General features: G+C 45.3%; 1 pseudogene; it reads right to left on the reverse strand.

Moving 5' to 3' along the window:
* Window positions 1–13,641: 13,641 nt before the first annotated feature.
* On the reverse strand, window positions 13,642–27,052 carry LOC149327423 (uncharacterized; annotated as a pseudogene).
* Between the last annotated feature and the right edge of the window lie 522 nt (window positions 27,053–27,574).

Below are 27,574 nucleotides of genomic sequence, written 5' to 3' on the forward strand. Positions count from 1 at the left end.
ATGTGATCACAGTTATTGATATTTTAAAAATGCAGGCACAAAGCTTTATATACAAGAAACTAACCGTAAGCAAAAATCACTTATATGTGTTAAGAGACAAAGACGCAATGTCATCAGCAACATCAATAAGAGAGTTAAATTTGCCGAAGTGTTCTACACCAACCTACAAAATAGCTAATGTAATCAGGACGTCGATGAGAGAAGCAGGGGCACACACAATGAGGCATCCCGTCAGTAACGAAAGAGCAAGTAGAAAGGCTCGGGATCAATGGAAAGGGGGAAAGCATATTTTGAGAATTGGCTAATTGTAGTTCTTTTAAAGGACGGTACAGAGATTCCTTTCTTATCTTCATGTTATCCTGTCTTCATTTTAATTATGTTCACCCGGCATGTCCCAAGCGTTCTGTCCCTCCTTTCCTCACCCGCTGTGCTGACAAAAATTTCGCGACACCTGATCCAGCTTCCGGCCTATGCAACAAAATGCGCCGACACCTCAACGGGTGCGGCTACCGCAAGCAGTTCGTGCATTCCATTCTCCGATGGTCATCAAGCCCATCAGTACAGGCTGGTCCTCCCTGCTGAGGACGAGCCGCCATCCCTTATGTGCAAGGCGTGAGTGAAGGTTTGGCTCGTGTTCTATGCACTTAAATTTTTAAAGATGCTTACGTCCCAGGGTGCAGGCTGCGCACGAGTTGGTTGCTGTTAAGGACCAGCTCAAGATAGAAAATTTTTCTGGCTTCATATATAAAATTACGGGCGTAATCTGCGACCATTCTTTGAAAGACGAGAGCGTGAACTTCGAAAGATGATCTAAGTATCACAAGTAGGGAGTGAAAAAAAAGCACACTGCACACGGCCCTTTATTTTTACACGGCCCTTTATTTTTACAACCTTGGTATCCTATTCTTCTTATATAATGGCACATATCTTTAAGATTCTTCATCATCATCTCCCGCTAAGCATATTTTCTCCCGGCACGATCATGAGCAACATCGTCACACGTTTTGCGCTGCGTAATAACTTTTTACTACCTAAGGTCAGAACTAACTACGGGAAACAATGCCTTCATTTTTCATCTGTATCATTTTGGAATTCTTTGAGCATAGACATCATACAAAATAATACGCTTTCTTTATTCAAGTTCAAACTAAAGCTTTTTGTTCTTAATTTGTGATTTTTTTGTTATGTTATTGATTCTATGTATCGCGGCATCTGTGAGTGTTTTATTTTACATTATCGTGCACTACATTGTTTGTATTTAAATATTTCAGTAACTAATATTACACTATGTGCCTATATTTATTCTGTTTCGTCGCTAATTAATGTGTTGTGTATTTTATATTATGTTGCATATTGAAATTTATTTTCATGGGAGGTCCCGCCCGCGGTCTTGTACCATGGGACCTCTCGCTGTATACAATTGTAACTTTTATTGTATTACTCAAAAAACTTTCAACTTTCAACTTTCACACGCTTGCGGCACCGTGAATCTGTGACATTCAAGATCGCTAGGGTATCAGGACTTCCTGATAATGCAGCTATCATAAAACTGAACTTCAACGACAGTAATCTTTCGCCTACATAACTAGGATGCCTGGGGCGATTACTACGGCACAATTAAGCTTAGCGCTTTCAACATGCCTTCAGGGAGCACGTATTTCTTGCTGAAGCTGTAATTCTAATATTTTTAATAACCTTTGGTCGGTGTTCCGTTTCTTTTCTACATGATTCTACTACCGGACCAGGCGATGGCTTCGAACCGTAGATCTTTTTCTGCGGTTTCCCGTCGCAAGGAGACGGTGAAATTCTGGCCTGCCGTGAGTGTGCAGAGTGTGAGGCATACTAGGGACTGCTACAAATATAATGTGTCAATTTTTCTGTAGTCGTAGTTCCTCTCGCCTTAATTTTGAAAAAATGCAGCAGTGGTTCCAAGTTTTGTCAAGGGCCCGAATGTTTTACCCATCGTAGAGCACCAAGATAATGGAATAGCAGTCATCTATATCTCACATTGCTCATATCTGTACGGAACATTTATTCAGCAAACTGAGCCGAGGAGTAGTATCACGAAGATGTCCGAAAATTTCGTCGCTGCGTGTGCGATCGCACCTTGGCCGGTTATAAAGCTCCAGGGCGAACGAGAATGTCGGCGGCGAGCATCAGGGAAATTTGTCTAGCGGCGCACATGCCCCCAGCGTCTTGATTGTTGTGTAGTGTTGTGTGCTTTATTCAACAGTGCTCAGCAAACGTGCCTTGAAAGGAGTGTTACTGCTACACTTCCTTCTGGGCTGCCAAGACATCACCGTGTTCTGCGTTGTAAAAAGTTTGGAACTGGCGACAGCACCAGTTCGTTTCCTGACATATTCGTTTTAAAAAGCTTATGTAGGCTCTTTTTCGGTACTAGGGTGATAGTTTCTCAATATTGGGTAGCCACCCTTTGTCCTCGGTGTCCGTACAAAACAGGAAATTTAGCAATGCGTTAACCGCAGCGGTAGCTTAGCGGCTGGTGCAGGGTTAGCAGCCTGCATAAACAAAAAAATTATGGACCAGCTACCTTTGATTTAAGGTATGACGCCACCTTTGAAAAATAGTTTTTTTGTAAAAATGACATTTTTTCTTTTTTATATTTCGGGAGTCCCAAAACATTCAAAAATCTTTTACACCATGAATAATGTTCGTATCTTAATTTGTTCAAAAGTTATAGCCAACTTTCGAACAAGTGGTGAACAGTTCTGAAACCGAAACTGATATGGTTTGGTAACAGAAAAAGATAACTCAGCGATAATCAGCGGCGTATATTGAAAATTTTCTGTTTTGTTTTAGTCTGATATGTCAAAGATTATTCAAAGGCAATTTGTAAGGCTTCCTTTTTTTTTAAACATTGCTTTAAATTTCCACAAGAGGGATGCAAGACGCTACAAGCGTCTCAGTTGTTTACTTTGCGCGCACTTCACGCTATCACTTTGAATGCTACCGGATTCGTCCTTCAATGATGGCAGCAGAAGTACAGCAGATATTTTGAGGCAAGCAGGCATCGAATCTGGCCACCACACTCTCGTAGCATGTTGTACCAGTGACCATTACCGTGTGATGAGGGCTCAGCGTCAATCAACGGGTGAGGCAAAACATCTCCGCAAGAAAAGACGGGCAGCAACAAATGCCAAAAGAGAGCTCGTGTCAGCTATGGAGGGCCCTAGCTATGAACCTGGAGGATTTTAACTTCCTAGGGCATGATTATCTTGTTTCTACAAGGATTGAAAAACTTTAATCTTGTTTTTCTCAAAACTTTATTTCTCGCACTTTCGTGTTGCGCAGTCATAACTTCCAAATGCATAAATATTTTTCAATGAAACTTTGCACGCTCGTTCCTTTCTTACTAGCCTGTGCAATGAACTAGAATAAATGAAATCGAATGGTGAGTTTTGATATAATCAAGTTTTATGTCAAGGAAGGTAGGCAAAAATGACACATTTTTTTGTTTTCTTTACCATTTTTGCTATAACTTTTTTCTTAATTATCGGATGGCAAAGATCCTAGTTGGTTGCACAGTATGGTTAGTTGGCTAACGCTGTGCCGAAAAGTTTGCAATTCCTGCTCTTCATTCACCAGTTATGAATGTTTGCATAACAGCCATGTTTGGGCAATTTTTTGTGAATAATAAATGCCAGCATGGCTTTTTTCACTCTTTTGTGCTTTTGAATATCACATAAAATGGTGCTTTATAAGGTAAATGTGAAATAAAAATTTAATGGTCAAAATTAAAAAAAATTTGAAAAAAGTGGCGTCATACCTTAAGTTGCTTGCGCTTCATAAGAGAGCATGGCCTTCCGGAGGAATTCTCTTGAAACGAAGTCTTTTTTCTGTCGAACTCTAGTGTAAAGTGTTTCGTCTAACAGGGCCTGCACAAAAAAACCCTGCAGAAAAAAAAACATAGACCCCATGCGCACACTCTAGGCCCGACACAAATAACCCTTTCCTGCAATGGGGCTATTCGTTTCGCCGTTTAGTCGCTGCCAACACCGAACAGTTTTTCGACCAGATTAGCACAAGCAGTAGCGTCACTTTATATATCGAAGGATTTCGAGTGTTTCTTTGAAGTGCATTTAATAAATATGTTTTATTCTATGGACGCCTAACACCCCAACTACTCTTTGTCCGCTGTGCGCATTGAGGCTTCTGAATTGTACAGCCTCTTTGTCTAGTTATCTTAAAATTGTTTCCATGGAGCGCACGTGGCTAAAACCGGCCCGCGATGCAAACAATGCACGCGATCCATCAAACTTCTCGCAGAATTTGTGACACCCACCTCTGTTGCAACTTTTTTTTATCCCGTTCTGGCTTTTGTACACAAATTAAGGGCACAAAGCTTCCGTGGTTAGCATATGTGACCAGCTATGTTCCCCTGCGCTTCATTAATAACAAGCGGGTAAGAAGGTAGCGTGACACGGGTGGCTGTCTCAAATATCTACAGAACCGAAATAACCAAAGTGCTCCGCTTTAAACTAAAAAGAAATCGCGCAATCAAAGGAATATAGTGAGGCCTCAGGCGTTGCAATTCTTGTGGATTTTTATGGATGTTTATGGACGCTCCGAAATATAAACCTGGCGCCAACACACCAATATGGGAGGCGGTACTTAAAACTCTTAGGCAGTCGACAGAACTCATTTAGAGCGGTGTACATCATGTACGGAAATAGCCGAAAAACATTGGCAAAAAATTACACAATCAAATTGCGGAGGGAACTGTAATAAGTTTCTGGATATTTAGAGAAAATTAAAACACGGCAGGCTGCCCTCATGGGCGTTCATGATAGAGGAAAATAATCGGTTGTATCCAATCCCAAGATATATATAGGGTGCCATAGCCCTTCCATTTTGATTAAAAGATTAAGAGCAGAGACGCAAATGCCAAGCTATTCTGTCGTCTTTATTAGGACCAAAAATCCCTAAAAACGCCACTCGATTTGAGCAAACGGTGCAGCACTCAGGAGGAAATAGTTGCGGTACTCGTGCGCCCGAACAAAACGCTCCTGATACTAGTGTCCGTGTACGGTTGTCCCATAAATACGACAATTAATCTTCGATGAGTTAAACATATTCGTCATTCACGCGATGGAAACCCGATAGTACTGGGTGAAGATTTTAATGCTCCGCACACTGACTCCAAAAGGGTGATGAAGTTCACAGTCTCTTCACAGAGTGGCACTTACACGTCTGAATAACACAGGGGTAGCAACACGGCGTGCTCCACAATCACACTTACTAGATCTGACGTGGTGGAAGTGTCCCGGTGCACTACAATGGCAGGAAGATTTAGGTGCGTGGAGTAGTTACCATGCTCTCTTTAGCATACGTTTTAATTTTGGACAAATAGAGAAATTGGAGGAAAATTTCTGTAACAAACTAGTGTGGTGAGCGGCGAGATAATAGAACTCATGCCGTCAGTCCATATGCTCTTGCACTCATCCTTTAAACGCTTTTCATGGAGAGCACTACGGCTATCTCCTCTTTCTACAACTTTCGGCGCGCCGCTCAGCTTCCTGAAGACGTGCGTAAAAATTTAGGTGAGCCGAGTGACGGCACAGGTCCGCCATATTGAAAAGCAGGGGGCTCATAAGAAGTGGGACGACTGGAGCAGTCGTTCGGGATCAGGAACGATCAACAGGCCCCTCTGGAGGGCCTTCCGCGGCAAAAAAGGCTGTGGCTAGAGTTCCGTCCAGACGGAACTACAATTCGCGCTAGAGTTTCGTCCGGGCGGAGCTACAATTTGCGCTAGAGTTCCGTCTAGACGGAACTACAATTTGCGCTAAAGTTCCGTCCAGACGGAACTGCAAGTAGCGATGGGGTTCCGTCCAGACGGAACTGTATCTGACACCATACAGTTCGGTCCAGCATTATCTGCCACAAGAGTTATGTCAAGACGGAATTAAAACTGGCGTTAGGGATTAGGGAAGTTAGGGAAGTTAGAGAAGTTAGGGAAGTTAGGGGATGTAATCCCTCTAACTTGGCACCATCCTGGTCCCAAGTTAGAGGGATGACAGGCACCAGCATGGTAGAAGTGTCCAATGTTCCAAGAGGCCAGTCATGCGCTTTCCCTCTGGTTCAGGTGTCCACAGAGATGTGGACCCTTCGTCCTCACCTCAGGCTACGTATATCCTGGCATAGCAGAGCTCAGCCACTGGCAATTTTATATCCACCACAAACTACGTAGATGGCTTTGCGCAATCGCTACTCCACATAAGAGAGGGGAGGAGAGAGTGAGGGAGACTGTCGGCGTGGTGAAGGAGAGCGCGCTGTGGCGGCTCTGGCGGCGACCCCGGCGTGCCAGCTGTGCGCCGTGTGACGTCACCCGCTAATCACGTATGTGCAGCTTGGCCTTAGCAGAGCACCGCGAAATGGCTCGGCGACAAGCGTACTCTTGCTCTAACAAAAAAAAACGGGACGATGGCTAAGGCCTTGGCGGTGCTTGCAGGAGGCCTGGGATGCTTCTGTTTTCAATCGCGGAGGCTCACGGCATTGCGCGAGGCGGGAAAGGAATTGTTCGTGAAGGGTGCTGAAGAGGGGAAGAGGAGCGAAAAGAAATATGACGATAGCAGGGCTCCGGCCTAAAACAAGGTAAAAGAGCGAATAATGGGTTGTTCATTGTAGCGCAGTATTGTAGGCATAGGTAACAAATGGGGGCACTTAGCCCCAGTCCGTATGGCCAGGTTCACTATTTGTGGAAAGCATGTTCACAAGTGTCCGATGGAGGCGCTCTGTGAGGTCATTGGTTAGGGGTGGTAGCGGTTGTTGTTTCTTTCGTAGTATTCCAGGCATGAAGAGCTTGCTCCAAGATGGCGTAGAGGAAAGCCTTGCATTGGTCGCTGAGGAGAACACGAGGGGCTCCGTGGCGCTGATGAATGGCATGCAGAAAAAATGTCCTATTTCTGCAGCGGAGCCTGAGGGAAATGCAACAACTGGAAGCAGGGAGTCCCAGTTGGTATGGTTAGGTTTAATTCAGTAACCAGTACACTTCATCGAGATTAATAGAAGTTTTTATCACAAACATTCATGACTCAAAGCTTATATCGGGTGCCGTAAGCGCACATATAAGTGATCACTTTTTGATACCATAACTGGCCCCTTACTAGACCCTCACGCTCAAACACAGAATTATTTCAATCTAGATACACAGATACACATAGAGTCTAGATTCTCTCTCAAACAGTACTCATGGTTCAAGCTGTGGGCAATATTTAGGTCCAATGACACATGAGAGCGCTTTTTTTTGCGCCAACTTGTACAAATGAAGGTTTTAAAACTTTCGAGACAGTAAAAATAGCAATTTTTGTGACATTGATGGGCTTGAGATGCGACCGATAAAGCAAGTCCTAGACCTGATCTTCACCTGACTTGATGTCACCTTTAGTCTCAATATTCTGCATGGAATTTTTCCGAGACAATTACACGCTGGAAAGGTAAAGGATTCGCATGAAGGCTGTGACAGAAGGGAACTCTCTAATTACCGAGCTATTTCAATTTTACAAGTTTTCTTTTTGTAAAGGTCGCAAAGAGTGTTCCATTCTTGAGCGACCAACAGCGAGTAATCACACTCACGCAATTTGGGTTTACAAAAGGGCGCTCTAACTAGACGGCTCTCTTCACACCGAAGGAAGTAACATGAGACGTGTTTGAGAGAGTTATATAAATATGCGTATTAGGCATATTTAGACTTTCAAAAGGCCTTAGAAACCACTAAAAATACATCTATTATTAAATTTAAATCGTTACGGTTTCCGCGGCGTTTCTCCTCAGTTGCTAAAATCCTATCTTTAATGTAGCCGCCAGCAGTACGTTATCAGTACTCATTCGTCCGATGCGATAATGGTTTGCGCAGGACGAGTACCTCAGCCATGAGATATCATGTTTGAACGAATCCCTTTTTTTTCCAAATCAAGCCTGAAGTATTTATCTTTAAAAGGTCTTCCGAAGAGAACAATGAATGAAACGACGTAGTTTTGACCACCTCTGTTTTCTCTACTCGCTCCTAAACCTTACGTTTCCAACCGCTCCTCGGATTATATCCCGGCACAAATAACCTTTATAGAAGCAAGACACTTCGCTTCGTTGTCTCGTTTCTAAGAACTAAGAACGGTTTCTCAGCCACATTGAGGTAACTACAAGCGACACATCTGATATAAGGGAGACTCTCTAGTGTTCCGTTGTATCGCACTTAACAAGTGCGCATTTATTCTTCTGACGCGCGCACACAGCAGGTACGCATTGTGTATTATGTGCACTGGCGCTTCCGAATTTCAGAGCCTCTTTAATTCTGCTCAATTTGTTTTCACTGCGGCACGTGGGGTTTCACCGGCCTGCGACTCAAGCAATCCGCGCGATCATCGCAGCTTTTCGTGTATTTTTTACTGTTGTTCCTGTTACCATTCCTTTTCATGACTTTGTTTGGTTTTGTCCACGAGCAAAAGAAATGAGCTTCCATTGTTTCACATTCGACCAACAGCAGTCCTTTATGCTTGCTTAGTGAAAGCGGGTGAGAACGGTGGCGTGTGACGGGTGGTTCAGTCTCGAAAATGTACAGTACCACAATTACCAATACGCACTTCGAATCTAAAACTAAGTCATGTCATGAAACCCGTATTGTCAGGCCTTTGGCGTTGGAATTTTAACGCAGTAAACACAAATTAACGGTGCGGTAACGCAGTAAACACAAATTAAAAAAAAAACGAAGCACAAAGATGTATGGACGGATTAGAAATGACAACGCTTTTTTAAGATGCGACTGAGGACGAGACATACGCCAAGCTCTCTTTCTCTGTCGTGTCTTCAAACAGCATACTGATTTCTTTTCCGTCACTAGGTACTCGGGATCCCGTATAATCCCTCTTCTGACAAAAACTCTCCGTACACTGCTTCACTTTTCGACTGAAGAGCGTTAGCTATGGGAGCTTCAAGTGCTTATACCGGTGTTCCCTGTAAACCTGCAGATGACGATGATGAAGAAGTGACTTTATTTGCACTCGTGAAGGCATCACAGGGCGATGAACAGTTGATTCCTGACCGCCGTCATCTTCCTCCCCGTTCCGAAGGTTGGGATCCGTTGGTATACAGCGGTGTCCAGGAGCAGATGGATTACTTCTTTTGGTGTTCTTCTTTCTGGCTGACCATTAAAGCTTCCCAGGGCTCTGTATTCTTTTCTGGTCCGTTGTATCTAGGGCATGTCCACACCAGGTGGATCATATCCTAAATTTCATTGCAGTGTTTACACCGCGGGTCATGGATCGCCGGGTGCCATCTGCTTAGTGGTAATATGTTGGGGAAAACCCCAGCATGTAACTTTCTCCCTATGAGCTCTTTTTTTTCCTGAGGCATTTGCCTGTTCGAGGTAGTGTCTGTCTTCCTAATCTGCAATGAGTAAGAATATCTTGGTACGTTTTCAGCTCCTCATCCGTCTGAAGGGGCTCTCTGCTCGACGAGACCGCCCTGTGCGTGTCTTCGGGCCAATGTATGCGCAATCTCATTTCATCGCAGGCCCTCCTTGGGCCTTAGTCCAGATAAGGTTAATTATCTCTGACGTTGTTGGACCGGCAGCAAGAATTTTCACTGCTTCTAGAGACACCCTACCTGACTTGTAGCGTCGGAGAGCTAATTTTTGAATCGGTTTTACTCACGCTCACATTAGCCACTGCGCTTTACCTAACTCAGAAAACGAGGAGAAGACCTAATACAAATATTCCTTTTAAGGCGCAAGGAGCGCCATCTGCCTCATGCATTTTCCAATACTATTTCGATTTACAGCCACCTTCGCTATATCCGGTAGACAGGTTTTGAAGCGAAAACTTCATAACGGGGCTTCATGCTATGATCGCCTGCTTCATAGTTTTGACCTTTAGCTGCGTTGCCTAATTGACATTTAGCTGACGAACGCCGGTTTGCAGCTCAGCTTGAAAAAGTGGCGCTTTGCTTCTCGCGAGTTAACCAATTTAGGCAGCGTTAGTTCAAAGGAGGGTATCTGTCCCGACCACGCTAAACATCGTTCTATGGCTGCTTTTCCCAAACCTACCTCCATTAAGAAACTGCGCAGCTGCTTAGGCTCTGTTCCTATATTTGGCGTTTTATTCGGAACTTCTGTGTTTGTTGCCGCTTCAACTCAGGACCTTGGCAGCAACGGGGATTTCTCGAGTTGGTCAGCAGCATGCGACGATGTCTACAACCCCTTGAGCACTCCCCTCACACTACCCATCCTGTGCCACTTTATATCTGCAAACACCAACCGAAATGCACACGGACGTCATTGGTATTGGCGCCTCGGCGCTGTGCTCCATCAGCGCAAAATCTGGTTTAGAAGAATATGTATTTGTTTACGCCAGCCGCACCCTTGACAAATGCCAGTACAACTACTCCGTCGCTGATAAAAAGTGCTTGGCCGTCGTATTGGCCGTCGGCAAGTTTCGCCTTTACATCTGTGGGCGTCCTTTTGACGTGGTCACGGACCACCATCCTCTTTGATGGCTTTCTTCCTTGATAGAACCCTTCGGTTGCCTTGCTCGATTGGCTCTCCGCCTCCAAGAATATCCCATACGCGTCGTCTACCGGTCGGTCCGGAAGCATCAGAACGCCGATATCTTCTTCCCGCTCCCTACTGCAGGCCGAGATTGCCAGCCTCTCCAACTGCGATGCCAATGCGCCTTAACTAACCATGAGTGGCATGCCTTCAGAGCAGGATAAACATCAATAGATACCCTCTCTTCTCAACTTTCTGTCCACTCCATCTACAGTTCCGGCATCTCCGTTATTCGCGATAACCTCTTTTATCGGTGTAACTACAACCTTGATGGACGTAAATGGCTTCTCGATATTCCACGCAATCTCCCATATCTGCACCTGTTTCCACGCTGATCCGCAATGGGGAAGTACGCCGAAGCATCCTAGGCATACACTCGCATCCGTCTCAGGCAGAACTGGCGCCGCGTGTACAACTTCGTTCTCAAGTACCCCCTTCTCGTGCCTGCCAGCCAACGCCGTAAGCAACAGCCTCATCGCGCCGCTGGTGAACTGAGCCACTACCCTGTCCGTCTCGCCCCTTCGACCGAGTCGAAGTCGATTTATGCGGCTCTCTTTCGTACAATGCCCCTGGCAACCACTGGGTCATTGCTGCCATTATTCACATGACCAGGTATGCTGAGACCGCTGGGCTCCCGGCTGCCACAGCTCGCGATGTGGCGTCGTTCATGCTGCAGCGTTTCATTCTCCGCCACGGTCCTCCTCGGGAACTCTTCAGTGACGGAGGACGCGTCTTCTTGTCTGACGTCGCTGAAGCTCTGCCTGCCGACTGCAATATACTTCATCAGACTGCTTGTACCGTCTACCATCCACAAACAAATAGTCTAACCGAATGCTTTAATCGCACCCCTGGTGACATGCTGTCCATGTACAGTCTTTGTCAAAAGTTAAGAGGCCAGGAGGTTTTCTTCTGGGCCACACTGCTTTGCTCGTAATGCGTCCTCAGCCTCCCAAATCTCCTGAAGGTACGAAGATTTATGGCTTCCGGCTTTGAATGTAGAACTATCTCTTAAGTTCCCCAGCGTCGAATTCTGCCGCCAGGTCTAACGGTTGCACATGCCAGATGCTCTGCGGTGCCGCAAACACATCCATGACGAAGACAAGCTTGCACCATCCTTTCCACGTGGTTCACTTGTGTGGTAGTGGATTCCTTCCAGTCGGCACCATGAGTCGCCAGGATGGCTGCTTTTCTCCCCGGGGCCATTGTGAAGAATGTGGGCATTAGACCAGCCTCACTGCCATTGCTCTGAAGGAGAACCCGCTCAGCCTGACCGACTGCGGAGCACCACTGCTTCACCGATGTTCCAGCTTGTAAGATGGTTTATTTGGGGACATGGCATTCCTCGTCCTCCGCGTCACCAAATAAACCTTCATTACGATTTATTTATTCATTTATTTATGCATTGAAGCCTCTAGCGAGAACATTGCAGGAGTATGATGGAGTACAAAAAAACAGCAATAGAAATAACAATGCAGAACAAGTAACGAAAACAATCATGCAACAATAGCAATAGGTTTGTGAGAATTCTTCTAATGATAACGATAGGATGTTGTCTGCTTAGGAATTACAAACTTCAATGGCATGAGGGAAAACAGCGATAGAGAAGTTAGCGCTTGAATAAAAAGCGAAATATTTTGGACATAGTGGCTCCTTGTTGATGGCCGTTTTGAAAATGCGATGTAACTATCTAGCGAAGAAAAACGAGGTGAACTGACAAAGGTGTGCGACGATGACCCGCGGCAGAAACGTTGTTTGTGATGCAGTAGGCGACCACATTTATCGCGATTGATCGCATCCAGGGAGAGCCGATTGTGCTTTGTTCCAAAACGTTGTGGTAAGTATGCGCGCGTATTTCGAAAGTACCCTATCAGCTTTAAATTCTGTGCCGCTGAAAGCGGCTGGCATTCGGTTCGCCGGCCCCTGAGCACGATTGTTGCTTTCGCCGCCACCGAGTGATTCAGTTCTTTGTGGGAGCAAGTAAGCCTAACGAAGAGTTTCGTTTGGAAGCCCTATTCGCAGTCTTCCTGCACGCTGGACTGCCGTCACTACTACTTGATAATAGATTGATCGCTATTCTTAGCACTTAAAATGCGTCTCTTGCAAGCGATTTGTCTTTTTGTTCGTGGCGGGTTAAAAAAATGAGACCGAGTGTTATGCCTTGTTTTGACAGAAGCCTGTCAATGGCTGTGATGTCTTGCGTCACAAGGGATTCGATACAGAGTTGCATACACTTCATTGACTTTATTGGGAAGAATTTCATTTTTAGGGGTGCCATGAATTTTCCCGTGAAGCCTTCGGCTTCGTCCTTCGAAGTCGTTTAGTTCAACTTTTAGTCACGACAATTCATTCGAATCACATTTGCTTTCCAAGTTTCAGCAACTTTCTGTCTTTCTCTTCAGCACCAAGGCTTGTGGCCAAGTTGTAGAATTCAGCTGAGATCAATTCAATTCAGCTCTCAATAGAATCGCAACCAATCCACCTCCTTCCACCGTTGATCCTCATCAATGCAGCAATTTTTATGCACAAATCCAGCCTAACCCACTCAACGGCAATGTTCTGGGGCACCTGGTGAAACAAACCCCTAGCAAGCAATAGTAAGGTGCGCAGCTTGTAACAGAATTACCGTATCAGGAAATATACAAACGTGCACATAACGTGACCATGTGGGTCAGTTCTCGTTGTGAAGCTCTCAGAAGCAAGAATTGTGTATTTTTCGCTATAGCAACAGACTTTCCGAGTTTATACTTTACGGTTCTGTAATTTTGTGGTTGATGCTTTTCTTCTGGCAAGTGAGTTCCTTCACAGAAACATTTTTTTATGATTGTGTAAAATTTCCCAGTAATTCAGTGCCTAACCCGTGGCACCGTTGCTTCTTCCTGTAGATTCGCGGTGTTTCTGAATCCAATGTTTCTGGTACCATAGTCTGCATTGGAACCGAATTTTTAACACTGTGCGCCTCGGAAATCACATTTCTGCCAGTTAGGAAATAGAGAAACAGTATGGCAATGTCAGTAATGTATTTCGAATAAGATTTTATTTTTAACTGCGTTCACAGAGAAGGCGTGCGCTCAAGTGTAGTTCTCTTATGGCATTGTCAATGGACACCGCTGTTGCTCTGTCTTCTTAATACTGGAATAGAAAACCAGAGGGCTCGTTAATTGTGATTTTACCATCCCCAACCTAGAAAGCAAAAAATGGCTGTTAACTCTGCATTAAATACTACAATATCTGTTCAACTTTCTGGTGTCATTAACGTAGATTTAAATATTGCATTCGGTTGGAATGTTGAATGTGTAAAAGAATAGCCTTATTTGGACGCCGCTTTTTAAATCTTCTATGGCTTCGGTCAGTCGGAAAAGTTTCGTTACTTGGCGTTATGGTGATGATTGAGATCATCTATGTAGGACAGACATTATTCGTAGTAGTGCACTGCACGGGCTCGGGCCGGCCCGAAAGCCGGGGCCCGGCCCGGCCCGGACACGATTTTTTTTGCCGGGCCTGGGCCGGGCCCGGGCCTGAAGTGGCGGGCCCGGGCCGGGCTCGGGCTCAAAGCTGCTGACCCGAGTCGGGCTTGAGTGCGCACAGAAACGGCTAGTGTCCGACTATTCATTCACTATTGCAGAGTGAAATGCACAACTGCGGCATTGGAGCAGCGACACGGATGAGCTATGGGTTATAGTACGCGCTGAGAAAAAATACAGTTTGATTCATTGACTTATTTACTTCTTTATTTCCACTCCGCGGTGGCTTAGTGCTCAAGGCGCTTGATCACTGAGCCGGGGAACCAGGGTTTGCTCCTAGCCTCGGTGGCCGCATTTCCATTTAGGCGGCAAGCATGACAGCCATGTACTTTGTAGTATCATTGCTCGTTGAAGAAACCCAGGTGGTGGAAATGATCCGGAGCTCTATGCTTCGGTGTCTCTCACAGCCTGACTTCCCTTGGGCCCTTAAGGCCTAAAAACATAGCTTTTATTTTATAGCTATATTTTTCTCATGTGAGAAAATTCACAAACTAAAGCGCATTTGGATTTCTTTTTGATCAGCTGACCGGAACGTCTCGTAAATGAAATAGCCACAAAAGTTCACGAGAGTGTGTAAATATCATCTCATAACCACATCTATCCCTCCTCGCTTCTTCAGCCTTGTTGCCATGACACGTTTTTTGCCCTGTTATCACGTGGTTCGCGCGTTATCTTCTGCTCCACCAGTAAGGGCAAAATTCAACTGGTCTTAATTGGCCATTGATCGCTGGTCATCCCAAAATATTCCTATACACTATTAGAAATGCATTCGGCAAGAACATATTAGTTCAGGACACTTATAGTCTTCAAAACACACACCGTGAAATACTCAAGCCTTTTAGCTTTTCGTTTCTGCTGAAAGGCGACCAGTTCGGCTATGAGTTAAAACTGTGAGATCGCGTTCACTGAAATAATGTTATCCCACTGCTTGCTAGGCAGCTTAATATAACTGATTAAAATCATGGGGGAATGCTAAGTAGTCTATTACGCGCGTATGGAGCCCGTTTTATTTGGCTCTGGGAACTTCCGAGTTTATCTTTGCGCACCTACACGAGATCACTGTCCAAAAGGCGGACCTGGCGAGCACTACTCTTAATCACTTCCTTCTGGGTTAAAAAGAACGAACTTTCTGCAAGCCAAACTGTGGTTTCAGAACCTTTGTCGGCCAGTTTCTTATCGGTCTAGTAGAAGTCTACTTGCTCAGAGTGAGCAGTATACCTCAATCGTTACTGTGAAACGCGCCGGGCCGGGCCCGGGCTGGGCTTCACTCCGCGAATCACGGGCCGGGCCGGGCTCGCTAGAGCGATAAATTAGCGGGCCTGGGCCGGGCCCGGGCTTGAAGCCGCGGGCCTGGGCCGGGCCCGGGCTTGAAGCCGCGGGCCTGGGCCGGGCTCGGGCTTCAGGTCTCGGGCCCGGGCCGGGCTTGGGCCTCAGATTGAGGCCCGTGCAGTGCTCTAATTCGTAGGTTAAAAATGCTGTAGGTCAAAAAAGGAAAGACCGACAAATTTGGAGCCCCTTCTTGACTCAGATGATGGTGGTGCAGGCGCATTATTAGTTGGTGAAGGAATTTATCTTGTTAATTTCGATAACGAACGAGACTCTAGCCTATTAAATGCATGCGGTACTCACAGCACCTAACAACCTTGTTGAATGGACGAGCGGCTCCTAGCGGCACGAACCTGAGCAAAACAGGTCTGTCATTCCCTTAGATGCCCTTCGACCGGAAGGGAACACCTTGTGGTAGAATGTCCGCCTCGCATGGGGGCAGTGCTGTGTTCGATCCTCACTACGGACGAGCACCCACCGATTTTCTAATAAATACAAGATTTCCCCCGGCCTGGTGCTCGACTCTTCTGGGATGAGATACTTGGGAAAAGGCGCTTGCACCAAAGAGTTGTGCTGACGGGCCAGTGAATTCTTCCGCCGTCAACCAACGCTAAATGCGTCTCGTGCGGTAGAAGCCAGCTTGTGGCCTTTATCATTTATTATTTAAACAACGTACTAGATTTTCGTAATCTAGATGGTACATCCAAAACAAACAATGAATTGGAGGTGTCAGCTGCTCAAACTTCAACCTTCTGTTTTGCATTTAACGTGAAGCTGCCCAGCATGGTGGGTTCGTTGAAAGTGTGGCTGTAGTTGTTGTAGCGCATTGGGAATCCGCTACCGACACCGAGCACGACGGACCAGGCACGCCTTTCAAACAGCCCGAGAAAAAACAGGGCACCAACACCAAAACCAGTACCAACTATGGTTATGTGTCGGCTTCGCACATATCCCATTTTCGCCTAGAGCGTCCTCCGACCTTGTCGCGACGGATAACTACAGTGCGGAAAATTCAATGTAAGTAGAAAATGTAGCATGAATGTGCAAAAAATAGCACGAGCACAAGGGCCAAAAGATTTTAGAGTCAGCTATGAAAACAAAACGTAATGGCCTTGGTGTTGGACATTGAATGTACAGGAGAATTGTTGGGAGGACTTAGGCATGTTTGAAAAGTTGTCGAAGTCACTACTGTGATAGTGAACGTGACCACAATGTGAGTAAGCTTTTTCCTTCTTTTTGAATCACCTCTTTTTGATATGCCTTGTATTGGGTGATAACGATCAACGCTTTCTTAATTAATACAACCCGCTTTTTGAATCCAATTGTAGTAAACAGAATACACTGCGAGGTGAACTCATCCATATACCGCAACCTATAAGTGGCAAATTTTCCTACCTAAGCTAAGTCAACATTACAACCTTTTAGCTCCCGATTTCATCACGCTGCTTTCTGAATCCCGTTCAGAAAAGTCAAATTTCTGTGGCGTTGACATGGCTAGTGCTGCGTTCCCAGAGTGATAGTACCTATACGACGATTTTGATATTCTATTGCTACTGAATGCACAATAACGACGAGATAAGGTCTTTTCGATATGATTTTCTTTTCTACGGAGTACCTATACGGCAATTTTGATATTCTATTGCTACCGAATGCACGATAACGATGTGATAAGGTCTTTCCGATATGATTTTGTTTGCTACGAACAGACTGCGCGGCGACGTCTCAGAGCGAATTTTATTATTCCCCCGGTCGTACGGTGTTTTTACTCGTATACAGATCAACGTATAAGCTTTGAGCAATCATAGACTTTTTCGCTAACTGAAATTAACCAATAGGAACCAACTTACTTTTAAATACGTTATAAAACTGTAGACGTCCATGAGGAACAAAAATCGTCCAGATGGAAATTTTGAAAGTACTAATTTGTACGATAGCTACTTAAAACTTTATCCGCCAACTCGGAGCTGTTGTCGTCATTGGAGATACGAATACCGACAATGACGAATCACACTCGTGCGGCACGTGACTGCAGTCACAAGGGACTACGGCGGCCAATTGCGTAACTTCATATTTTCAAAACTAGAGGATCAATAGTTGCCCAAGAAAAAAAGCGTTTTAAGCCTGGCAACACTCATTCCGTAATGCCGTCACCCATGAAGAATGCCAGTGGCGGCGGAGTCCTGAAAAAAGAGAGTGCCATTTCTTTGAGCAGTTTCAACAACAGCATTGCTGGCGATGTAGAACTCATTTCCGACATTGACTCTGACTTCTGCTAGACACGACTTCAGATGATGACCACGAAAGCAACGGCAACGACGACGATGGTGACGCGCTGGGTAGCGGCGCTGAATATTAATATTGAAACCTTGCTTGAGTTTGGACGAAGGAAATTCAAGCAATTTGGAGCTGCTCCTTCGTGCCGGAAAAAGTAAATAAGGCAAATTTCTGTACGTGGTAACTTCTTATTATGTATGACATGCACTGATGAAAAACAGCCGTCAAGAGCAGCTTTCTGTTATTTATATTTTTGTGTTAATTCTGTTCAAACACCATAGAAGTATTATACAATCACAGTAGATAATACATGTAAAATATTATGATTAATTAAAAAAATTGGCAGTTCTAGTATGTTTTCAACAATTATTTTAGTTGCTAAAGAGTTAAAAATAAAAAGCTCGGTGTGAAAATAGTTACCGCATATCACGGTCCCCGATTTCACAAACAATAGTTCTTTTCTTCTTGCCGCAGTCCAAGAACTGACAAGATGCACTACATCGAGCTCCGACGCATTGGGAGTGCAATATGACTACACTGCAAAGAGTGCCTACTGCTTGTATTGGACGCTAATTAAGACAGCTTCATCAAGACAACGTCGTTCTCTGGAACAAAGCAAACGTGGTAGCAATCTTGCTGAACAAACACTGCCGGCCGACGCTCTCCGCCGCAGAGAAAGACTATCAGAAAGCTTTATCATACAACACGCTATAGTTTTGTTAACTAAAGCACTTTCTGGAAATTTAAGCAAAGATCGCCGTTGTTCCAGTTTTCCGGGATTTTGAAACAAGAGCAGTGGCAAAGTAGTCACTGCAGATAAATGCGTTCGAGCGGCTTAGGCAACTGTGACCTGCAATGCACACGGTTAGTGAAAAAGTTTTTAAGAAGTTAACATTTTTACGCAGAACTAATTAGCATTGATTGCTATTCACCGTAGACCCTATTTCTATTCAAGCTGTGTACAGAAAGCGTCAAAGATGTCTTTCTGCACAGTACAAGATGTCGACACCGTACTGCGCCCTGGCAGAAGGCCTTGGTGTTCACAAGCTATAAATTGATTCCATCCAAGTTTTTTTAGAGGACAGTGCTCTAGAGCTTGTTACCTTTGTTCATTTCTTAATTAGGTGGGCCCTGAAACAGGCAGCTTTTCAATTTTGAAGGCACAGGGCGGAAGGGAGGGGAAGCTTTCACTACGGTGTTTATTTGTATTTCCTGATGAGGAAGAACACGCCAAATGCCAATGTAAATCGGCGAAGCACGGTGATATGTACTCTACAATGAAACCACTGCTTTTCAGGGTACTGAGTAAGGGTCAGAAAAAGCATGCTTGCCGTCGCGGATTTTTCTTCTGAATGCACTTTCGACCAGTTACAAGAGATCTTACTAAAATAAATGGCTGAGGTAAACAAACAGCGTGATCACGAGAATATATAGAAAAACGTCTGTGATTATTATCTCTGCCATGACTAGTCGCTGCTGAATAGCCCTTGAATAAAAGTCGGGAGGTCATTATTTTGACCTCCAATATGTTAATTCAGTATGGTTGTGATATAGTTTTCACGACTCACCGCGCACACACTGCCTGTGACAGCTCGCGTAGGACAGGAAATTGTTCCGTCCGGCGCCGCATCCGTAGAAGGGAAACCAGTAACACTGGTTAGTGCTTCGGTGGTAGAAAAACCGATACGATGGACGTCCCTGGGGGCAGTAGAATCCCTGGGTAGGACGCTCACTGCAGCGGCTGATAGTTGAGCCTGAAAATGACGGTGGTCATTACTGCTTTTGCAGACGTGACAGTCTAGTTTGTTACTAGCAAACAGTCGTGTGCGTTTTAGCAAGGAAACGTTTATCACATTTCCGCCCTCGGAGTTGAGCGAAAGGAGAGGTCTTAATAAAGCATATTTGCTCTGGTGTTCAAGCAAGCAGAACCAGTGAAACTAGGGAAATGAAAAGAAGGCTAGCCGCAGGGACAAAAAAAAAAGCGTAAAACGAGTGAAAGTCGATATTCCAGAAAAAATTTACAGAAGGGGACAATTAAGATACGCCTTAAAGTATCACGCCACAGCGTTAATGGTGTTATCCCATATTTGAGAAATTGTTAATTATCTACTTAGCATTCATGGATCCCTAGAAGTCCATATGGAGATGGGGATTGTGAGACCCTGTTTGCTTTTTCAGAGCAACTTCTCGTGACAAATCAGTAATTTATTTCCTACTTGTTACAGTGGGCAGTTTGCTCACAATCGGCTGGCAAGTTAACATGATGCCACAAGATTATGTCACCAAAGTGGCTCACCTGCCCCTTAGGTTACTACTTCTTGGATTTTGCGTAGAATTTTCGCTCCTGGACAGCGACGCCGACTACGACGCCAGCTATTCCGCAACCCGGAGCTCTTAACGCAACCGCACACCTGAACCATTCCAAGAACCAATCCTCCATCCATTAAAGGGGATGTCACAAACGAAAGTACTCAAGCTAAGCGCGAGAAAAACCTGCAAAAATATCTGCTGTTGTCAAGTGTTAGCGAAGATGGTGAAGAAGTGAAGAACACAGCTGGAGAAGAAGACGATGAATACTGGAAAAGGCTAGGCGTTCGAACAATCGGCTGTTTTTGAGCTTGAGTCATTCGCGATGGGGCAGTCGACGAACGGCGACCCCGACCTGACGACACTTTCCCCTACGATCGTCCTCGGCAGCGGCCGGGAAGTTCCGCCTCTGGCGTCCGCCGCCTACCTCTCTTCCGCGCACGGCGTCAATGACTCCTCGGTGGATTACTTGGCGAATTCGGCGCCGGCCCTGCTTGCCGAATTCATGCCCGCCATCTCCCAGCAGCTGATGCGACCTCACACACGCCACAGCTACGCCTGGCCGCCCCGCGGTGCCCTCCGTCTGTCCGGCGTGGCTTCCGGAATACGGCGGCTTTTTTGAGGACCCGATGAAGTGGGCTGAGGCCATCGAAAAGGCTGCCCGGCGCTTTGCCTGGTCTCCTGAAACCACTGTAGCCATGGCGGAAGAGGGCCTCCGCGGTGCCACTCAGACTTGGCACCAATATGAAGGTCGGAAATGATCCACCCGGTCGGCTTGGACAGCAGCCCTCGTGGCCGCTTTTGCCCCATTCCCCAGCGCGCACGATGCGAAGTACATGTGTGTGCGATGAGGATTAATCTGTGCAAGAGGAGGATTTTGCCTCCTACAGTTACGTGAATCTCGGTCTACTCTAGGCCTGCAACATCTTTTTGCCCACGCCCGCCGCAAGGCAGTATATAGTATAAGGACTGCACGATGCCACTAACGCGTCGATCTTGGCCACCCTGCAGACCGACAGCCTCCACACCTTCGTACACAAAGCCGCACTATCTATTTGCACTGAACTGATCGAACCTTTTTGCTTCACGCACATAGCCTCGTTTATTGCGGGCAGCGCCTTTTTTCTGGCAAGTCAGCATGAGTTTCTGCAAGTTTTACCGACAGCCACGCAGCTAATTCATATCGCGACGGAAATTATGACGACACTAGTTCATGTCGAACCTAAGACATTTTTTTTTTGTTTCAGCAGCGTTTGAACGGTTATCACACTCTTGCCGAGCTGTTGCGTTTTAAGCTGGTGGAAAATAACCGGCAAGTTACTAAGTTACCTTCACGCATTTTTCAACTGCACCGGATTGTTCGGATATATCATTAAACTCCCCAGCATCAACAGTCACGTTCAGGAATCCTCCAGACATCCGTCCCAGGTCCACTTCTTTTCGTTATCTATTTTAATGACACATCCTTAAGCTTACGCGCACGCGGTCGGCTGTTAGACGACGGCTGCGTTTACACTTAAGCGTTACATCGACGCAAGATGAGTAGCACTTAATGGCCCATCTAGCTGAAATGTTGAATTGGTTCTACACTTGAAAAATTGTAATAGATCACTCGAAATGGGGAAAAAAATTACAGTTGAGCTTAAAGAAAAAACAACTTTAGCCCAAATAGAAAACTGACTGCCTTACGATTACTGTAGATGATCAGATAAAACATCTCCGTGTAACTGAAGCCGCCACGGTCGCACAGTGATTATGGCACTCGGCTGCTGACCCGAAACACGCGGCTTTGATCCCGGCCGCCGCGGTCAAATTTTAATATAGGCGGAATTCTAGAGGCCCCGTGTACTGTATGATGTGAGTGTACGTTAAAGAACCTCAGGTGGCCGAAATTTCTGGAGCCCTTCATTACTGTGTCCTCCATAGCCTGAGTCGCCTTAGGATGTTAAACACCCATAAACCATAAGGCGAACCATCTAAGTGTAACTGAGGGGTACATATCAAGTCCATGGTTTGGGCAGCGTCCGATACTGTCTGGTGATTAAAGCACCAACTAAGTATTTAAGGAAGAAGAATAAATTGGGAGCATACACATATATCGTGCAGCCACTCTTCCAATACGCCCGCATTGTTTGGGACCAGCAAGCCAAAATAGAAATAAACACAACTTAGAGCTTCCAAAGAAAATCATTCCAGTTCATTTATGACGCATAAGTTAGGCAAGCCTGGACGTCACCTGCTCTGGGTATAATGCGCTAAAACCACGTCGCAAGCTGCACAGGTTACACATTCTGTTCAATATAATACCCTACATAAACAAAAGTGAAATTTCATAGTGGCATGAAATACAACACAACCTGCTACCTCTGAAAGAAACATGAGTGCGCCGTTTTAAATGTAAATTTAAGGTTTAATGCTGAAAAATTTTCTTTCTTGCCACACAGTAGTTGCACATAGCACCGGCTGCCACGTCCTGTATACGCAACATATCATCTCAAGAAAGTTTTTTTCCCCCTGTTTCTTCGCATGTATTCCTGTGGGATGTTGGTTGTTTAAAATATTTTTTGCCGTTGTCCTCTTTTTTGACATTATTTGATTTTATTAATTGTTCCTATTTCTCGGTCCCTCAACTGCAGTGTAGCATCATATACTATTGGCTCACAACTGTTTTCTTAAAAAAGTAGGCTATCTGAAGCACGAGAAAGAAGATGCACGACGAAAACGTAAGGAGCAATGGGTATGTGCTATGGTTTTTGAGGCAACAACAACAAATAGAAAGAGCACAGGCTGCACAGTTTCAGAGTATGTGCTGTATGTTCTCCTGTGGACATTTTTCTATCAGCCTTCCAACATTGTTTTACACCTTTGAGAAGTGGTATGTGTTTTGTAGATCCCCAAGTGTTCGAAATATTTAAAGATCTCATCTTTCGCATATTCTGGTGAAGCGGGAGCAATGCCTTTCCGTGCTTACCCTCCGTTTGATCCATATTGTTCTCTGGGCCGACACCACCTTGGTATAAATATGTGTCTGGCACATGGTATACACTTTATCAGAGTTCTGCCATGTAGTTGTGACCGCAAGAAGCAGAAAGACTTTTTCGTGAAAATGCCTTTCTTTATTGCCTTGGCAGGGTGGATAAATTCAGTTTTCTGGCTTCTTTTAGAGTTCGTGGACCAATAATGAAGGCTCCAAAGGCGCCTAACGCTTTTACCGCTATTTCCGTCTGAACGACTCGAATTATACGAGGCCCTTTTATATTTGCTGGAATTCTGATCACAAAAGCGTGTGATCTTTATATCCAGATATTTGAGAATCTGACCAGCGTCAAAACCTGTATGCCCGTGTTTGGCTACAAAACAACTTCGAAATCATTTTACTTTGCTGTTTCGTCTTTTTTGATTTCCTGGTAATTTAGATGAAGAAGGTGTCAATAAGTCTCTCAGCTTTCTTCAGGACGTTCTGACTAGTGGTACACAACTGTTTGGCACTTCTCTCTTATCTGCCTTCGTAACGTTCAAGTGAAAGTTATCGCAGGCAACACCTTTTTCGCAGGGAGCAGCAAACAAAGCTTAACTTGCTCGCTCTCTGCGCTGTGCACTATCCGCCCATATAAACTGCGCATTCTTGTTCACCTTCTTTCGCAAATATGTATTCTCTGCCACGTTAGACCAGTGGTACGAAAAATAACAATAAAAGAATAAAAATAAATTTCGGTGTGAAACCCGCATGCTGCACGCTTCACACTGACGACTCTAATTTTTTTACATGAAATTTTAGCTGGGTAATGATAAGGTACCAACTTCTCTTTTCAAGTGCTTTCCCTGCAATGGCTGTCGCCCTATTTGCTTCCCATTTGCACGACAACATGCGATTTATCACTTAGGACAGCCGCTGTCGATAACTGCCTCTCTCATCGTCACGGTTTTCCTTGTGGCTGTGGAACTTTACGACTCGATATTTGTTTTAATAAACAAAATGTTAACATCAAGAAAGACTAAAACACTATCAAGCCAAGGCTTTGGCTTTTTCCTATAAGTTGTGCAAGTGCATTATAGCCATCATCTCAGTGGTGGCCATTTTCGAATGCTTTTGATCTTCTCACTTCTATATTTTTAAGCCATGCTAGCTTATCTCCTGTATCAAGGGTGGCAGGGACTTGGCTTTCTCTATAAATCGTGTAAGACCAAGATAGTCACTTTTGCAGCGGTTGCCATTTCCTAAGTCTTTTCATCTTCTTACTTTTCTTCTCCTAATTCATGCTAGCGTGTCTTCTATATCAAAGCACGAACAATGAGTGACATGAGAGCAAGAGGTGCTCTTATGAATGATTATAGAGCGTAACCGCATGAGTGAACAGTGCGCAAGGGTTGTTCTATAAACCATAAAGCTCTCACAGTTTTCAATTGATATTATTCCAGTCTTCGTCCATTTAACCCATATGAGTGCGGAACTTTAAAGCACCAGTTAGCAGCAGCTTCTCCAGGATACAAAAAAATACTGCCGCCACAAGTGTCCTGGCAGTCTTTTTTGGATGGAAAATTATTGCCAGCGTATGTGCAGACTGGCGTGTGTTTAATGCATCTTCCACCGTACGGATCATAATAAAACATGGTCTCTATGGAACCGGGCTCACATGTTGTTACCGCTCGGAGATCTGTGCAAACTATTCCTGAAATTGGCAAAAAATATGAGCTTGGAAAATATTCTTCACGTCGAAGGCGACGTTTTTTTCCCCCCCATTTACGGAGGAGCCGGTGTACGGAAAACCCCTGACCCCAAAACATGGCTTTTTAAAGAAGTCAGTAATTTTTTTTTTATGCCTTTTCGCCAAAATAACTCTGACGTAACTTTCGACCGGTAACAAATTGACTATGTTGAGTGATTTTAGCTTCGAAATGAATAATACTACCTGCAAAAGCTCAGACACAGAAAATGCCCTAAAACCACAGAAGTAAGAATATAGTGTGAAAAGGGCACTATCTTTTTACTTCTTTGTGTTATGTTTTCGTATATATGCCCTTCCGTCCTTCAATAAACCCAGTTGATAGTCTGCGCTTGTCTTGTCGTTGTCCCGCCTTTTTGCGCTGTTCACCAGTGTGAATGCATACCAATTCGCCCAGATCTCCGCTTTACCAAATTAGGCTAACTTTTCTGTTTAGCTGTCTACTGGCCAGAATCATTGCCCCTTCCGGAGAGAGACTACCCTTGCCAAAATTATAGATGTCCGTTTTTCTATCGCTAATTATAAAATTGGCTTCTGTTCCAACGCAAGCAAGCGCTATCGCAACTTCTTCTGCTGTTTCCGTGTTGCGGTTTCTAATGGTGGCTGCCGATACGGGGGCACTGCGGCCGTCGACCACTCAGGCGTCCGCCGCACCCGACTTGCCACTTGCTGCGTCCACGTACGGAGCTGTTCATCGGATTGAAGGGTATGATTAGTTCTTCTGCTCTCTCCTCCCTCCTGTCAGTGTTGAATATGAAATGCATGTTACGAGGGAGTGGGGGAATGATTAGATCTTCTCGGCAGTCCTGCAGAATGCTCGATTTGACTCGTAGTCCCCTGTTTGCAGGCCTACCATTTCAAGGATGGCTCAGCCTGTGGTAGTTCCACTTAATCTTTCGAGCTGTGAAATTCTGACAGCCTCCGCTATTTTGTCCCAGGTATTGTGCACTCCCATAGCGAGCAGTTTCTCTGTGGAGGTGCTAATCGGTAAGCCCAGGGCCCTCTTTATGCACCTTCGAATGAGCGAGTCTAGTTTCTTCTCCTCAGCCCTAATGTTTAAAGGGGCTGCGAAACACTGCTTGAGGGGATACCGGCTATACTTCAGGTGGATTCTTTATGTCACACAGATACTGACTTAAAAAGAATTACAGGAATTGATGTACAGGAACGGCAGTTTTTCAATGAAGAAATTTTAAAATACAAGCAAACAAAACGCTGCCCTCAACTCGATTTTGGCGGGGCTTCCCACTCCTATTTCGCTCTCCCTATGACGGCACCTGGCGGAACCAATCAAAACAGCCTGCCAGAGCCCGTCGCGCAAGTTTGCACTCAATGGTTGCCTGCTCTCTGTAACTCGTTCATGCTGAGACTGGCAGCGTCGTTTCCATGCCAGAGCCCCTGGTGGTGTATTTTTATTTTTCTTGCTTTGCAGGGCTTTTATCTAAGACGAACACGTTGTTTTTCTTGATCTAACATAAAACACCGAAGGGTGAAAAAATGTGTCTCTATTTATTCACACAATTTGTAGTATATTTGCTGTTTGTCCAATCATCAGCTCGCGCCAGGTGATGTCATATCCGCTGCTAAAACCCGCCATTGTGTGGGGACACCATCAGAGCCTTGAGTTTGTTTTTGGGAGGACATTAAAATATTAAAAAACGTAATTTACTTTACGTGGTATTACCGACGCTAATAGCACCATTCTAACTCACTGTATACGATCAACAGGCAAGAAAGTCAACTAAGGTTGTGTTTCTGGGCCCCTTTAAGAAAGGTGTGGCATAACTCACGCGGCTTATTACGTATGCTTGAGTTAGTTTAAGCAAGCTTCTTTCCTTCAGGCCTTGTCCTTTCACCGCGACCCTTCTAAATATGCCAAGGGCTTGCGTGGCAAATCCCTCGATCCTTTTGATTACCTCCTCATTATATCCATTATCCTGAAGAAATAGCACTAAGATTCTGATTTGATGTACCTTTGGAACTGGTTTCCCCTCTACTTTAATGTCAAATTTCCAGTTGTGCTTGTATCGGAGTGACTTTTGGTTGTAGACGAATAATTCTGATTTTTGCGGAGAGCATGAGAGGCCCCTACTGGCAGCCTAGTCGACGGCAGTGTCCGCCGCAGCTTGCAGGCGCTCCTCGATACTCGCATCGCTAACCTGGTTAATCCAGAGGTTGATGTCATCCGCCTGCATACTGAAATTTAGCCCCTCTATGCTCCCCAGACCTTCGGGGAGGGCCGTCATTGCCACGTTGAAGAGGAACGGGGGGAGAGCCGAGCCCTGCGGCGTGCCCCTGCTCCCTAACTGCAGTGTGCCAGACTCGCTGTCTTGGAACTTCATGCAGACGTGCTTAATGGAGGAAAACGATCTGTGGCCGCACAAGAAGGTCGGCTTCCGGCCGGGCTTGTGCACGCAGGACGTTATGCTCCGACTCAAACATGACATAATCGATTCGCGTTCTAGAGACGCCAAGTAATTCTCGGCCTAGACTTGACAGAGGCTTTTGATAATCTCAAACACGAAGCAATCCTCCGAGGTCTCCATGAAATTGGGGTAGGCGCGCGAACATACGATTACATCAAGGACTTTCTGTCAGGGTGAGCTGAGTGAGACGCGTGATGACGCGCCAAGTGATGTCAGCAGTGGCTCTACAAAAGCGAGCACCTGCATGAGCCCAGCGGGAGAAAGCAGCTACGCTGTTGGCCAATAAAGTACTACGCAGTGTTCTTATCGCTTCTCCCTTGCCGGGACCCGCGAACACCACCAGGTGAGGGCCTATTCAACAAAAGATGAGGCCTCCTGCAATCAACGGGACAAACATTAGGCACATAAGACAAAAGTAATTCTGGGCACCTATTCTAG

Source organism: Amblyomma mixtum, chromosome 10 (assembly GCF_055824585.1).
Source record: "Amblyomma mixtum isolate Tamu chromosome 10, ASM5582458v1, whole genome shotgun sequence".
Taxonomy (NCBI): Eukaryota; Metazoa; Arthropoda; class Arachnida; order Ixodida; family Ixodidae; genus Amblyomma; species Amblyomma mixtum.